At 40.6% G+C, this 12503-nt stretch overlaps 1 protein-coding gene across 1 annotated transcript in view; it reads left to right on the top strand.

Moving 5' to 3' along the window:
- Positions 1–5726: 5726 nt before the first annotated feature.
- otud7a (OTU deubiquitinase 7A) overlaps positions 5727–12503 on the top strand; it is a 39548-nt gene continuing 32771 nt past the window's right edge. The window contains exon 1 of the mRNA XM_083893141.1: positions 5727–5855. The gene's annotated coding sequence lies outside the window, so the exon portion shown is untranslated. The remainder of the gene's footprint in view (positions 5856–12503) is intronic.

Genomic DNA, 12503 nt, shown 5'->3' with positions numbered 1-12503 from the left:
TACCCGTGGAACACGTTTTGCAGCCCATCTCACAGTCAATGCACTCTCCCGTGTCTGGGTCCTGCACCTGTCCTGAAACAGATATCCAGCACGATGTGTCTTTTGCTTAAGTTACAGCCTGTTCAAGAACTCTGCTTGAGATGTATTTACCTATGTCGCAGGATGCCGTTTGGCAGACCCCATTCTTAAGTTTGTAGTGTTCCCGACATTTGGCACATACGTAGCCATCTGTGCAGAGTTCACAATTGGCGAGGCAGGGCGTGCACACGTAGTGACCCCTGTCACGATAGAATCCCCGAGGGCAATGTGTCCGACAGCGACCTTGGTGAAGGAAATGTTCCTGTCCGTCTTCATCTGTAGAGGAGGAGGAGGACGACACAAAGGACATGTTAAGATACAGAACCAGTCTATTAAATTGTATACATTGTACAGCTACACAGGTGTAAATACAGAAAACTTTACTAATCCCTGACGGGGCAATTACATTTCTTCACTTTATACTGACCACATTTACACATTCGTAAAATATGCATTTTCAGTGGCAGATGAAACAGTATGATGTATGGGAATCTACTAAGCATACAAGCAAGGCAGAGAGCAGGAAAAATAAATAAGAGTAAAACATAATGCAGTTACAAAAAATGAGTGTGTATATGCAAAAAAAAAATGACATTACATTCCAATGTGTCTGATGTGAGAGTGCAAAATGTACTAATTCTAACATTTTTCTTCCCGCCTTCCAGACGGCATCAATAAAAACTCACCAGACAGAACATGATCCATGTTTATGGAGGACCAAAAATGACAAAACAATAAATAAATAAATAAAATATATAAATAAATAAATATGTGTAAAAAAATATGATATAGAAATAGCCCTTTTCATGATGATTTTTCAAAAAATGTATTTACATATTTATATCTGCATTTATTTATTTATTTATTTATTGTTTTGTCATTTTTGGTCCTCTGATCAGGTCGATGATGTCATTAGCCACATATGAATCCTGCCTCGTCTTATAAGTGGGTAATATTAAAAAAAAACTGAGGCGGAGCCAAATATGGGCCTTGTGACACTGTATCATGCAGCTACTTTACCGGAGAGGCTGCTTGTTTCAAAAGAAGGAGCTGTAACTCAATGTGTGGATCAACTCATTTAGAACCAGAAATCAGTGGCAGAGCTCAGAGGAACTTATGTACAACATCATCATCTGTGGGGCTGCAGTCCAACATGTTGACTTGTAGACCTGCAATAGCACATCGCCGTGTGATATCGCCGACTGATGGTGCTCCAAACAACACAAACAAGGGCAACCGGAAGCAGATGAGGGATCAGAATCAGAGCTGTGGGCACAGACTGCGTCTTGCCCTTATTCTACTTATTAATATTCCGCCACCTGCTGCCACTGGCCTATAGCTGTGGCACCCGGGGCATCTCTGCAAGCAGAGTTACTGCATTGTCTCTTCTGTTCAGCACTGCACACAGAAGATGTGCGAGGCGGCGGGGGGGAAAGGGGACCACGAGTTGCTGCTGCCTTAACAGCACATCCACCCTCCAGAGACAAATAACAGCACATACAAAAAAATGTGGCTCCTCCATGTCAACAAATATGGCTGGACATGAGGATTCGGGAGGAGATCTTGGTTGTTTTAAGGGCACGGCAGACATTTGCTGCATTAATTAGGCTTAACTGCAAACTAGAGATGAATACAGAGTCTGCACAAGTGGAAATACCTGATTGTCCAAGTGAGTTAAAGGCAGACAAAGGGTTTACAGGTTAAGCCCAGTGAAATGCAACAGTAATACTTCAAGCCCCGAGGGGATATTTTCCTCTTTCCCTGATTAACAAAGGCCCCATTCTGACATGATCAGATTTCACAGAGAAAAACTGGGCAGAAAATGATCACACCTTCATTTCTTACCCATTTCAAAGGTGCCCTAAGTTGCACACAAACAAAGTCCTACAGTCCTACAGCCTATTGATTGTTTAAGAGTAAATAGTAAACCAGAGCTATGGAGCACAAGCAGCTTTACTTTGAGTCATCAAAGTTGCTTTTGTAAAGAAAATTAAAACTCCACCTGTCCTTCAGATGAGTCAGTGACATGGTTTTGTTTTATTTGGGCACCTGCGAGGCCACATTAGGGAAAATAGACAAGACAGCATCTAAAAACTATACAAAACATTATATATATGTATGTATTTTTTGGTCATAATATTCGCGCTGTGTTTAGAGTGAAATGCGTAAACGCTCACCAACTCCACAGGTCGTGCATTCAAACAGCTCGTGTCCGTCGCACTCAGAGCAGGTGGGATGGCAGAGGACACACTGGCCCTTCAGCATGAACTGTCCGCTCGGACACAACGACGAGGGTTTGCATGCAATAAATCCGACACAGCAGCAGATCAGGATCGGAAAGGCGGCGGCGGCGGTGGCGGCGGCGGCGGCGGACCTCATGCCTGTGCCCGGGGACTGTCACTGCAAGTGAGGGAAACAGCTGTGGTTCGTCCCCAAAGACGCAGTCGCAGTGTCCGTGCAGCAGCAGCAGCAGCAGCAGCAGCAGAAATCCTGTGCGCTGAAAGATCGATACGGATCACTGAGGCAGCAGCTCTGAAATAACTTGCTGGACCAGTTTATTCAAGTGAGGCTCTCTGGACAATGAGAGTGAACTGCGGTCAGCGTGAAGTGAATGATGCCTTTAGAGGAAAGAGAGCGCACACCGGTGTTGAATGGATTTCTTGTTTGCAGAGCTTTTTGATGCCAGTGCGCTGCTCTCTTTCCACAAGCTTTGATTAAAAAAAAATAATAAAAAAAAAAAAAAAATATCGTCACATTTATTACCCATAATCAATCTTACCTTGCTGCTGCTAAATCCTTTAAATAGATCCGCAACCCATAGATACAGGTTTAAAAGGGGATATTTAAAGCCACCCTTAACTGTCAAGTCCTCAGTGTTTGAAGTTGAGGACCACAGTCACCAAAGAGTCTTTGTTGAGTCCTGAGTCCCCAGTGTTCACGTGAAAGTAACCAACAAAAAGTCTGTGTTGAGTCAAGTGTTCAAGTCTTTCAAACAAAGGACAAGTCTGAGTGAGTCCTAAGGCCCCAGTGTTTTTCCACAATGCAGTTCGAGCACGGCTCTGCTCCACTCCACTCAAATTCTTCTGCTTTTCGATTCAAGATAGTACCTGGTACTTTTGTTTAGTACATGACAGCTCTGACAAGTTTCCGACAGACTTCCGGCCACCGATTGGCAGAGAATGTCGTCACTGGAAGATTCACGAGTGCGACGTCTGACACAGGAATCAAACCCGAACCATGCCAAACTGTAGATCACTCAAAAAACGCATAAAAATCCTGAAAACATGCGTAAAACTATAGACAAGAGCCTCGCTGTATGGAGGTCGCCATCCTGCACTGCCGTGTTTCTACAACAGCCTATACGTGGACGTGCGTTAGGTATTTTGAAGCTGCTTTGCAAACAAAGAGGAGCGGCTAAACTTATGTATGACCCAACAAAAGAGAAGTAGGAGGACACAGAGTGAATGAGCGATAGTTCACATCCTTTCTGCTGTGTGAAGGTCACCATAGTTTCCTGACGTTCTTGGTTTGCTGCACTCTATGATCGCCAGGTGTTACAAACTCTTAAGACCCACTTATACTCCACTTTCATCTGTTTTTATGTCTGCTCCAAACATCATCTCTGTCACTACCCTACATAACTCGGAAGTAGATGGATTGATGTTTACACACTACTTCATCTAGTACTGGGTTGCAGGTGTCAACATAGCGGCCATTGAAAGGGGTTCTTTTTCATCCCATCAATGGGGAATATTACTCGTTGGTGTTGCTGATGAGAGAGATTGATGACGAGTGGCATATACACTGTAGATAAAAACACTATTATACTGCCCCCACGATTTCTATTGGTATTGCTCCATTTCGTTAGTCATCCTCAGCTCCCCTCCGTGGTGCATAATGATGGACAAAATTAACGCAAACTACAGACAAAAGGCTCCGCCCGTCGCCATCTTTTGGGTAAAGTATAAATGGGCCTTTACACACTGGACCTTTAACAGCCGTTGAATCTTAAATGCACTTTTACTTGTCTTGTTTTCTCGATGTTACTTGATAAATTGTGTATCTGTGATAAAGCTACTTTTCTCTCTCTCTACATCTGTATCTGTCTTTACTGTTGTCTGTGCCATATGTATGTATGTGTCTGTGTGTATGCATGTATGTAGTACATATACATGTGTATGTGTGTACGTATGTATGTAAGTGTCTGTTTGTGTGTGTGTATGTATGTATGTAGTATATATAGTAAATATATACATGTGAATGTCTATATATGTATGTATATGTTTATTTTTATGTATATATAGTAAAATATAGTAATAGTAATATATGCATACATATATATTACTATTACTATGTTTTACGATATATATACATATAAATAAACATATACATACATATATAGACATACACATGTATGTATGTATGTATGTAATATACATGTGTATGTTTGTACGTATGTGTCTGTTTGTATGTATGTATGTAGTATATATACATGTGTATGTGTGTATGTATGTATGTAGTATATATACATGTGTATGTGTGTATGTATGTATGTATGTAGTATATATACATGTGTATGTATGTGTCTGTGTGTATATATGTATGTAGTATATAGTAAATATATACTTGTGTATGTCTATATATGTTTGTATATGTTTATTTATATGTATATATAGTAAAATATAGTAATAGTAATATATGCATACATATACATTACTATTACTTTCTTTTACGATATATATATATACATATAAATAAACATATGCATACATATATAGTCATACACATGTATGTATGTATATATAGTATACATGTTTATGTAGTATATATACATGTGTATGTGTGTATGTATGTAGTATATATGTGTATGTGTGTGTATGTATGTAGGTAGTATATATGTGTATGTGTGTGTATGTATGTGTCTGTGTGTATGTAGTATATGGTAAATATATACTTGTGTATGTCTATATATGTTTATTTCTATGTATATATAGTAATAGTAATATATGCATACATATACATATATTACTATATTTTACGATATATATACACATAAATAAACATATACATACATATAAAGACATACACATGTATGTATGTATATATAGTATACATGTTTATGTAGTATATATACATGTGTATGTGTGTATGTATGTATGTATGTAGTATATATGTGTGTGTGTGTATGTATGTAGGTAGTATATATGTGTATGTGTGTGTATGTATGTATGTATGTGTCTGTGTGTATATATGTATGTAGTATATAGTAAATATATACTTGTGTATGTCTATATATGTTTGCATATGTTTATTTATATGTATATATAGTAAAATATAGTAATAGTAATATATGCATACATATACATTACTATATTTTACGATATATATATACACATATAAATAAACATATACATACATATATAGACATACACATGTATGTATAGTATTCATGTGTATGTCTATATATGTGTGTTTATTGATATGTATATGTATGTATACCCATACATACATACATACAAAGACACAGCGGCCTCTGGCGGCTCTTCGCTGCATGTGCATTCGAGGGCGTGAGCCAAAGGGGCTGCTCGCCGGCTGACGTCACGCGGCAGTTGGCTGTCGGAGGGGGCGTGGCCTCGTTCTGCTGCAGCGGAGAAATATGACATGGGGATGAGCGAGAGAGGGGGAGAGTGAGCGAACCTGGCAGGAATTATCGGTTCGTCAGCGGTCTGGAGCGAAAAACGTTAGGATGGGGAGCAATGACTGAAAACACACCGACGGTAAGCTAGCGACCTGCCTTTGTTGTTGTCCCTCCCGTGGTCCCGCACACACAGCGGCGTTAACACAGGCCGATTCGTGGCTCGTTTGACAGCGCACACAAAAGGCTGCTGCCACTGCAGACAGGTGCACTTGCCTTTAAGCGAGTACGTGAGCGATGCGAACAACTTAAGGTTCGCTGCGAAAAGCCTTGTGTTTTTTTTTTTTGTGTGTTTTTTTTCTTTCGGTCGAAGGCTAAAAGCATCGAGGGCATAGATCTTATCGACGCGTTTGGGGATTGTCCTGTGACTCTCACATTGATGTGCTGTAAACACGGATGTATGTTCACCAGACATGGCAGCCCTACATTCATCATCATCCCTGTGTGTTTGGGGCCGGATGTGCTTCTTTACATATAGATGGTGAGATTTGTTCTGTCTCAGCAGTCTCACTTTGCCAGATCTGTCTGTGTCTATAGCATATTATAGAAGGGCCTTACAACAACTTACACCAAACAGACTACTGTCTGATTCAGCGTATTTATTTATTTATTTCTATGCTGGCCTGGTTAATATCTCCCAAGTGTGTTTGTAAATCTCACCAGGGCACTTGTGTTTTTCCAAATTAAATTAACCTTAATTTACCTCCCCTGACAAAAGACCTGTAAAAAAAAAACCCAAAACAAAAACAAGCATTAATCTATCAGCTGTTAAACCAGGAATAACATGCTCTCATGGGTTCTCACTGGTCATTTTTAAGATCATTTGCCATCTCACCTTTCCATCTCAGCTGTTTAAATTGTTTTGTTCATGCACTTCAGCTCAATATTTACATTGTGATAGTTTTTGTATGTAGTGGCAAGTGTGATTTAACTTTGACCATTATTGAATGCATTGAGAGTAAAGTATAAACCCTGGGTCAGACTTGCTGCCTTTGGGATTCGCCTGTTGTTCGATATTGTAATTTTGATTTGAAAACAAAGAATGGTTCAGCCTGTGGTTACCAGACTTCTGGCATGGTTTAGCCCAAGCCAGGCCAGGCCAGGCCAGGCCAGGGCAGGAAGGCACTGGGGAGATGGTACCTGGCACCTGACCAGTTACCACCATGGATTCTGTTTGTGTCATTGGCATTTAGCTACGGAAAAGCAAGGGTAGAGATGACGCTTTCATGTCTGTGTGGCAGTGCTGCTTTAAAGGACTATTTTTAAACGGCTAGGAAATGACACATTATGACTTGGCAAACAATGGTCCAGTTGCAGAGAAAATTCCCTCATAAACCTTAAATATTCCCGTTCACAATGTCAGTTTTTTTGAGCTGTGCCGTGCTTTATCATCCATTTATAGTTGACAAAATTGGCATCATACTTATAGATTAAGTGAGTCGTAGGCTGTGTTCTCTCTAACAGTTTTTTTTTTTTTTTGCATCTAGCTAATTGCCACTTCCTTTCTACCTCCTAGGCTTCACCTTTTCCAAACAGAAGGCATTTTTTCACATTGCACCAGGGCACCTTAAGCACTAGTGTTATGTTTTACCACTAATACACTGGACGATGATGAACAGAAATCATCAGGACCATTAAAAGCACATGTGAAGGTGTCCTATTTCCATCCCTGTCTGTAGAATATGATCTGATTAAGCCAACAATGTTGTCCTTCTGCTGAGATGAAATGAGACAAGTGCCCATGGTAATCACAGCCTAATCTCTGTGGCCATTGATGTCGGATGCTACGTTTTTCAGTCTGCAGGCAGAGGGAGGTCAGCTCGGGGCCATGGAGGCAGGCAGACATCACATTAGTGGACGACCACCACCACCACCACCACCACTCATATGAGGGTCTGTGCACGGTGCTCACTGCTAGACATGTGTACCCTATTGTGAGAAAACACTTGCTCAAATTCGTGTTTGAATGGAAATGAGAATTGTACATCTAAATCACGGGACAAATTGGGTCATAAGCCTTGCACTATAAAGATGTGATAAATCACTGCACCAGCGTTCGCTCTCAGGCTGCAGCCACAGTGTTTTAGTATGTTGACTGCAGGAATCATTTTTTGATTTATTGTCTTTTTCATTGTAAAGCTAAACAACGTTTGTGGTTCATCCACAAGGCCGGAGCCTGTGCTGCTGTTTGAGTGTGATTTTGAGATTTGTTGGACATAAAATCCCCCTGCGGCCTGTAACGATAGGCTAGAGGCGACCATAGACCGAGTAGTTTTTAACAAAACAGGATGTAAACCATAATGTCTTTTAATTCATTCAATTAAGCAAAAACGGATAGTTGTGTAGGTATCTAAAACATTCAGTGAACAAGGTCCGTTTTAAAGCTTTAGCATTCAGATTTTCTGAAACTAGTAGAAAGGTCTTTCAGACTCTGATCTCAGTCTAGTCCTTTTTATCCGACATCTGGAGGTTGTTGAATCCAGATGCTGAGTCGTCAACAACGCGCTCATTCAGCATGCGACTGAATGCCACTGGATTATAATTTATGCTGTTTGATGATTACTGCCATTTAAGCAGTTGTGATGTCCCCCTGAACAGGATAATGCTAATGCCATACTCGATCAGCATGAACGTCACTGGCATGTGTGTGGATTTTACAATGTTTGGAATACGTTATGCAGTCAAAAAAAGATTGAAGCTGAATTTACAGATAAAGTGGTGTTGTCTGCTATTATTATTATTATTGTTATTGCCCTTCGAGCATGTGTGATTGTGGCTATTGTAATACTACAATGGCAGTTGTTGAGGTTGCCAACCATGGTATTCTGCAACAGACCATTTTTTAAAATATATTTTAACACTTGACATTTGAAACGTTTTATATACGACGACTAAAGCTTGGTGTTGTTGGGTTAAGCTTGGACATTTTGATGTTTACAGGCACACGTTATCTAAAGTTGAACTTCCATCACCAGTGAGTAGGGCTGCAGAGATTGGTCGATATAATCAATGATGTCGATTATTAAAATGGGTCAAGCTGTAATGTACTACATGGGCGTAAGGCCCATTTATACTCCAGTCTCCTCTGTTCTACGTCCGTCCATCTCAAAAGTTATCTCCATCACTACCCTACACACACAAAAAAGCTGTGTCATGTGTCAAATGCAGTGAATTACAGAAGTAGCTGTGTTGTCTGTTTTTTTTTGTTTGTGTTAATAACGATCGAAGAGTCGACTGTGATTAGTCCACTTCCAAAATAATCTTCCGTTGCAGCCCTACCCAAATGAACAGGTGTTAGGATCTGAGAGTGACGCCCTCAGAAAGACAGCGACGCAGCAGGGTGTGTGTTTCTGTGTGAAAGACGAAGATTTGCCTTTTATTTTAAATGTGTCGCACGCAGCAACAGAAGTTGGATGTTTGTGCCAATAATGTGTCCTCTGTCCACAGCTATGGTCTGTGTGTGTGTGTGTGTTTGTGTGTGTGTGTGTGGCTTGTCTGGTGCTCGACCTGGGAGCAGACCTGCTGCTGGAGACACCATTGATAAGTTCTCAGTGTCCCTGTGTCTTGCCTTGAATCAGCAAGGGAGCAGTTTCTAAATCCTCCTGTTACACAGGATACCCGCGGTGACTTAATTTAGATTCATGCAGGTCCACAGTGTAGGTCATATTTATTAATTCTGGAAAAGAGGACAGGCCTCTTTCTCTTCTCTTTTTTTTGGGTGAGTTTCATCAGAAAACGGGTTCTTTTGAAACGATACTATCAGACCTGACCGAGGGAGCATTTGTGTGTATACAGCAGCATCACAGGGGCAATGAGTTACTTTTTTGGAGAGTGGAATTCACTTCTGAAACATTTTATTTACAGTTACCCTCCAACCTGCTTTACAGGGGTGGGGGAAATCGATTCACATAGGAATCGCGATTCTAATCGATTCATAAACATAAAAAATAGATTTTTGGAAAAAAAATATTTTTTTATATTTTTTTTTTTTTTAAGTTTCTATTTTGAAAAACCACACATTTGTGTTATTTGTGTACAGTTTATTTTTGTAATTTCTTGGAGAAAAAGTCAGCTAGCCTAAGCTTTTATTTGTGCAAGTTATTTTTTTTGTACAGTAAGTAAGTTTTTATTTGTTTTGAATGAATAAATGTTAACTTTTGTCTTAAGTTTGCCTTTGTGGGATCACATTATCACATTATCTTATAGAAACGGTGTTGTTTTGATACCATCATTTGCCTTAACTATGCATTGTATCAATTTTTGAATCGAGAATAGTTCTCAAATCGTGAGAACTATCGTGACTAATCAAATCGTGACCCTAAGAATCGGAAATGAATCGAATCGTGAGCCACCCAAAAGATTCACATCCCTACTGCTTTACTAGAGCAATGTTACTGTTGCCTCCTGTCTTGACATAAACAAATCAGTGTATATGTGTAATGCAGAAATGTCATCAGACGACACAAAATCTAAACACCGATATACCGAGCAATGCTGTGAAAGTCTCATGGAGCTGATGGTCTCAATCCGCATAGATTTGTTTGTACTTAAAAAGGGACACAGTACAGTTTTAATTCAAATGCAGGTTATCAACAACGTATCTCAGATCTCTTGAATGCATCGCATCAAGCTTACAAAATGAAACATTGGGGAGTCATTTTGCCCTTTCATTCAGCAAGTGATAACACTCATTGTCTCCTCAGTGGTGAATCTGAGATGACTCAAGAAGGCCATGAGCTAGAGTTGTTGTTGAGTCTTTTCGCAAATGCTCCTTGAACCACTGGAATAACTTGACTGCTCTTCGTTAGCAGTTGTTTTGGGTTGTTTTTACAATTTAACTCTTCACTGGTGAGTGCCATTTTAATGACTCAACATTATCAATGTATGTTTGGTTATTTATTTATTTGAATTAGGACAATGCATATTCATCAACATGTCAGCATAGCGCAACAATGTAAGTATGCCGGAGTTAGCACAATAGCTAATTTTCATCCATTGTCCTAAGGCAGGTTAGCACATTAGACATTTAACAGGACATTACAAAAAAAAAAAGAAAAAAAAAGTGAATAATCTAACTGTGAGTGCATGTCTGGTTAGTTTTCAACCATTGTTTGAGTGCAATTTTAAATGTTGAATAGGTGTCACAGTTTCTGACATGGTCTGGTAGCCTATTCCATGATTGTGTGCCCCTGATGGACCCCACCATTTGGCCAAATTTCGTCTTGCGCCTTTGTACGTTGCAGTTACTGTACTGCATTACTGTAGTTAAACCTCAATGAGCTAGAGCTCGCATAAACTTCCAAATCATAAGCTCACCAGTAAGTTAATTAGCCTTAACTACTTCTTCTTCTTCATTATTTTTCTTTTTGCCTTATCTCTTTAAGGCCACATTATACTTCTCCGACTGCGTAATGCGTTATCCGACTGCATCACCACGGAGACGACTCGAGCCTTTGTACTTCTGCGTCGTGGTGACGGACACGCGCTGCAATTTCCCGCTCGATCAGTAGGGGTCGCTGCACAAGGTTGTTGTGCTTCTGGCTACAGTGAGCAATGGCGTCGAGAGAGAAAGACTGTTGTTGTTGAAACAGTGGCCGTTTCTCACTTTTCTGTGTCACGGAACGCAGTTTTAAGATAATTTGATTTTTTTCCATTTAGAGTCTAAACTTGTGCTGTGTGTGTTAAGATATGACATATTTATAGTTTGGCAGCGTCGTTATCGGCGGGGATCAGCTCCGCCTCTGTGAACGCTCGGTGCTCACTGTGAGCCGGCACAGAGCAGCTTAGCTCGGCCTGTCCTGAGGACCAATCGCAGCTCTTGCCGTCTCCGTTGTCCCTTGACGGAGTGACGGACACTTAAAAAATATTTTGTGCAGTCGGAGACGACGCAGAGGCTCTTCGACAGGCTCTGCGTCGACGCAGAGTCTCTGCGTAACCTACGTAGAGCACTTTACGCAGGAGTATAAATTGGGCTTTAGGGGTTGCCACAGCAGATCATCTGTCTTTATCTTGCAACTATCCTTTCATGATTTCTTTCATGACTACATAGATTAAAAAAAAAACGGAACCTCATCCCCTCAGCTCATGCAGTCCCACAGAAAGACACAATTAAGGATTATAAAAGGTAATAAAATAATAAAAACAACAACAGAAAGTAACATATAACAGCAGCCTGAGCACAGCATGCTAAAGTGCACAGCAGTGCAAAATATTAAAGTGTCATTTTAGTCAATCAGGTGTGTGGCAGAAGATGGTAAGGGTGATGGATGTCCCTTATGAAGGAGGCGGCCCTGCAAGTGCAGTGCTGGAAATAGAGTTCCATCAGGGAAGGGAGAGAGAGGCACCAATGATCTTACTGGCTGTCTTTTTCAATCCTGCTCAGCTGGTGTTTCTTCCTGTGCTGTGCAGGTGAAGCCTCACTGAGAGAGGTTGCTGCAGACATCAGCCGCGCTCACAACCTCGTGTCCTCTTCTGTTACAATAACTGTCCTCCTTCACAACATCCACGACCCTTCTCTGTTGTCTTCCTCTTTTCCTCCTGCTCGGCAGCTCCATCTTCAACATCCTTCGTCCAATATAATCGCTATCACGTGATCCTCTGCACGTGACCAAATCATCTCAACCATGCCTCTCTAATTTTATTTCCAAACCATCTCCGTTTTCTTTTAAAGGTCACATAGAGTGGTCCTGTTGCACATAAATGTTAGTTATGGAGGTCTACTTACATATAT

Source organism: Microchirus variegatus, assembly GCF_963457635.1.
Source record: "Microchirus variegatus genome assembly, chromosome: 8".
Lineage (NCBI taxonomy): Eukaryota > Metazoa > Chordata > Actinopteri > Pleuronectiformes > Soleidae > Microchirus > Microchirus variegatus.
The sequence above is the reverse complement of the archived record's forward strand: the minus strand, read 5'-3'. Positions and strand labels throughout refer to the sequence as shown.